At 46.0% G+C, this 4419-nt stretch overlaps 1 pseudogene; it reads left to right on the top strand.

Moving 5' to 3' along the window:
- The first annotated feature begins 841 nt into the window (after positions 1-841).
- Positions 842-939, top strand: LOC148703790 (small nucleolar RNA R71; annotated as a pseudogene).
- The last annotated feature ends 3480 nt before the right edge of the window (positions 940-4419 follow it).

Genomic DNA, 4419 nt, shown 5'->3' with positions numbered 1-4419 from the left:
TGGGACTGGTCGGTCAATAATCTTTCCACTTCGCAATGTTATTATACTCTTTGCTTGCTCTTTATGCGAAGTTGAAGATGATGCATTGCTACCGCCGTAGACTTGAGGGTTAGGTTGTGGTTGAGCTGGTAGCTTACCCTTCTCTTGAGCACTTAAAGCAGTGGTCAGCGTTGTCAGTTGATTTCTTAATTCATCATTGATTTTAGCTTGACCTTGCATGAAAGATTGTAAAGTTTCTTCGAGACTGGGTTTTTGAGGGGGTGCATGTGCATAATGAGGGTGCGGAGGTGGAGGAGTTGGGTTATATACTTGTTGAGGTTGGTCATTCCTCCACCTGAAATTTGGATGGTTCTTCCATCCAGGGTTGTAAGTACCCGAAAAAGGATTATTGAAAGATTTTTGATAGGTATTCATAACATTGGCCTGATCGTGCAAGACTTCCTTGAATGCGGGTATTGTGGGGCAATCAGTGATGAGATGGCTAGGCATCTCGCAAATCCTACAACACTCGTTGTTATGCTCTACGGTCTTGACGGGTTCAGTCCTTCTAAGTTCAATTTCCTCTACCTTCCTAGTAAGGGCTGCCATTTTAGCTTGAATATCATCCTGAGTATTAAGGTTGTAAAGGCCCCCGTGTGGAATGCTAGTAGTCTTAGGCAAAGGTTTATTCACTCTATCCCCTGTATCCCATAATTGTGCAGTCTCTGCGAGAGAGTCTAAATAGTCCCATGCCTCATCGGGTTGCTTTTCCAGAAATAGACCATTGCACATAGTCTCTATAAATTGTTTCAACTGTGGAGACAACCCTTCGTAAAAGAAACTAATGGTTCTCCATGTTTCAAACCCATGATGAGGACAAGAGAGAAGCAAATCTTTAAATCTCTCCCAGCATTCATAAAATGTTTCATGGTCTTTTTGCTGGAAATTACTAATGTGCCTTTTCAAAAAATTAGTCCTTTGTGCGGGAAAGAATTTTTTCAAGAATTCTCTTTGCATATCCTGTCATGTTCCTAGCGATCTAGGTCTCAAGGAGTTAAGCCATGTTTTGGCTTTATCCTTTAAGGAAAAAGGAAACAAGGTCAATTTAAGGACATCTTCCGATACATTTGGCACTCTAAATGTGATGCTAATTTCCTCAAAATCCTTAAGGTGAAGATAAGGGTTCTCAGATTCTATTCCATGATACTTGGGCAGCAATTGAATTACTCCTAGTTTGATTTCAAAGTGTCCTACATTTTCAGGAATAATCATGCATGAAGGTTGACTAGTCCTAGTGGGATGTAAGTATTGTCGAAGTGTCATAACTGGGGGTCTACCTTCATCACCATGGTGACTTCCTACATCATCAGGAAAATTTGCCATCTCACAAGGTGTGAGATACTGCGAAGAAATTTCAAGGATGTGTCCTAAGAAATTGTCAAAAGGTTGTCGACTCAGACGTCCAGTGTTGTCCCTATTCCAACCTAGCATACAAAATTTCAGAGTTTATTTATTTGTTTGTTTTTTTTGTTTTTTTATTTATTTTTTTTTTTAATGATTACCCTTGATCTTTTCTTAAAGTTCTTATCAATTTTCAAGTAGCAACAAGGGTTAATGAGATATGATGATAATAAAATTCTGATTCTAAACAAAAAAAATTAAACACAGAAAATTCAAAGCAGACAGCAGCAAAGTTTATATTAATTTAATGGTCATAAAAGTATCAGAATATCAATCAGACCGTTCCGATGAAATAAACATGTGTCCTACAGCAGCCGACAAAATTTGAGTGCAATCAGACGGTGGATTACTCAGATATCAGAGTTTGATGCAGACTGTGCAGGAAATAAAAACAGCAGAATTTTTTTTTTTGAAAGAAAAAGACTAAATAATAAGATACTGATTAAATCTACTAAAAATTAACTCTAAAATTATACTAATAAATCAGCCGTTCCCCGGCAACGGCGCCAAAAACTTGATGCAAAAATAAAATTGTTCTCCCAAGTGCAGGAGAATCGCACAAGTAGTAAAATCTCGGGAGTCCGAGGTCGAATCCTCAGGGAACGAAATATATATTAGATTATTTAATATAATTTTAGATTAATTAATTCAATAAATTCGTGGATTAAGATGATGTTTTGATTTTCAGAAATTAAAAACAAAGATAATATGCAACTAAATAAAGTTCAATGAAATAAAGATGGTAGGGATCTGGAATCCCCCTTGATGATATTGCATCCAAGAAATAAACTCTATGGTTTTTGATTAAAAATGAATGGTAGGATAGATCTAATCATGGTATATATTTCATGAACATATGAACTCAATTTCTAAGCATTCATCGTGCTTTCTACGTCTACGATGAATCAAATACTAAAGCAATCCATATATCAATAATCATAATCCATTAAAGAGCTATCTACGAAATAACTATGCATGGATCAAAAACATATCAGTAAATATGATTCATTGAAGGCAAAAGTTTAGAGTTTACTTCAAAGAGCAATACATCAAAGGTTCCTCCATCTCCCTCCCTAAGAAATTAGCCACTCAATTCAAACATTAGTCCCTCTTTTCTCTTTTTTTTTTCTATTCTTTTCGGAAACAGGGGCTCCCCTATTCCCTTTCTTTTTCTTTTGAATAACAGGGGCTCCTCTGTTTCTTCTTTGAATGGGGACTCCGGCCCTTGGTTCACCGAATGGGGGATATATATAACAACTCCCCCCCCAACCGAGAGAGGTGTCAAGCTGGCCTTCGATCCCTTCTTCACATGCGGTGGAGATGAGCTGACCCGATGAATCTGGGGCGTGGATCGCGGGGTCATGATCGCGGGGTCATGGTTGCTGGGATTCGGATGCTGGCTGGCCATGAACGTGGCTGCAGGGAAGCTTCACAGAAGCCGGGATCTTCGGTAAGGGAGGTTGGGTGGTCGTTCGAAGCATACATCCCGGCTGGCCGCGGGATCTCCGGACGCGTGAAGGAAGCTGATCACGGATCCTGGCTGGGATGCAGAGTCGAATTCATGAGATGAACGGGATGAGCGGATCACACGCGCTGGGACATGGTGGATGGCTCACGGAAGAAGCGGACGGAAGCTGGATCTTTGCTGGGATGAGGTGTGCGCTTGTGAGGAGGATGAACCGTGGACGGCTGGCTTGCAGACGCGGCAAAGATCCGATCGCGAACGGAAGGAGGTTTGGAGCTGGGATGCGTGGCTGAGATCACGGACGCGGGATGTCTGGGAGAGGCTGGATCGCGGTGGATTTTGCTCGCGGGATGATGGGAGCTGATCACACGCAGACGAGGTCTGAGAAGGTTGATGTGGCTGGAACTCGGGAGAGCTGGCTCATGGACTCGGTGATGTTTGGACCCAATGCGCATCTTAGCTTTGATTTATAATAATCACCTGCACCCCACAAAAATATAATATTAATGCAGCACTTTTATCATTATTTGTTAGCAATAATACTAATTTAAGTGATGTATAGATCGCACTTTTGTGCTCTCATCACCGGCGACGGGCTTCTGCGCCGACGCTGGGGCGTCGGGCTCCTCCTCTGGCGTGCCTCTTTCCGCCTTTTCTTCCCAAGCTTTGGAGGGATCTCGACGGCCTCCTTGCTCCGGTGGGCGGCCGCCTCCTCGGCGTCCGCATACTGGTTCGCCCGGGACAACAGCTCTGGGAAGCTCCGCGGCAGGCGTTTGTCCAGGGAGAAGGTGAGTCTACCCTTCCGGAAGCCACGCTTCAGGGCTGAAAGAGCTACCTCCTGACTCAGGTTCCGGACCTCCAGCGTAGCCCTGTTGAAGCGGGTAAGATAATCCCGCAGGCTTTCTCCCTCGTTTTGCCGGACATCAAAGAGGGAGTCGGAGACCAGTCGCCGTCGGCCACTGACGGCGAAATGAGTGATGAAGAGGCGGGTGAACTGGTCGAAGGACCGGATTGAGTCAGCCTCCAGCCCGGCGAACCACGCCCTCGCCGGGCCACGGAGGGTTGCCGGGAAAGCCTTGCAGAGAAGGGGATCTGATGCTCCGTGGAGGAGCATAAGGGTCCTAAAACTCTCGACGTGATCCCGCGGGTCCGCCGCCCCGTCATAGGGCTCGAACGCCGGCATTTTGAACCCCGGCGGATTCGGGGTCCGCAGGATCCTCGAGGCAAGCGCCGGCTGGGAGGAGATCTCTAAGTCGGCGAAGGGATCTTTAGAATGGCCCTTCAGGACCTGGAGTTGTCGGTGGAGATCGTCCACCCGCCGGTCCAGGGAGCGCGACCGGTGGGTGGGAGACAAGGAGCGGCGAGAGGGGGACCGACTGGAGCGCGGGTTCCTCGAGGACTGGGGGGTCTGGGAACGCGCCTGGGCCCGCGTCTCGTACCCCGCGCAGCTCCGGTGGGAAGGTCCCGGCAGAATGGAGCGTGCTCGAGAATCCTCCTCGCGCCTGCGCTCCTCC

Source organism: Phoenix dactylifera, chromosome 2, assembly GCF_051530095.1.
Source record: "Phoenix dactylifera cultivar Ajwa chromosome 2, Ajwa_hap1_PhDact_Kaust_v1.1, whole genome shotgun sequence".
In the NCBI taxonomy this organism is placed as follows: Eukaryota; Viridiplantae; Streptophyta; class Magnoliopsida; order Arecales; family Arecaceae; genus Phoenix; species Phoenix dactylifera.
The sequence above is the reverse complement of the archived record's forward strand: the minus strand, read 5'-3'. Positions and strand labels throughout refer to the sequence as shown.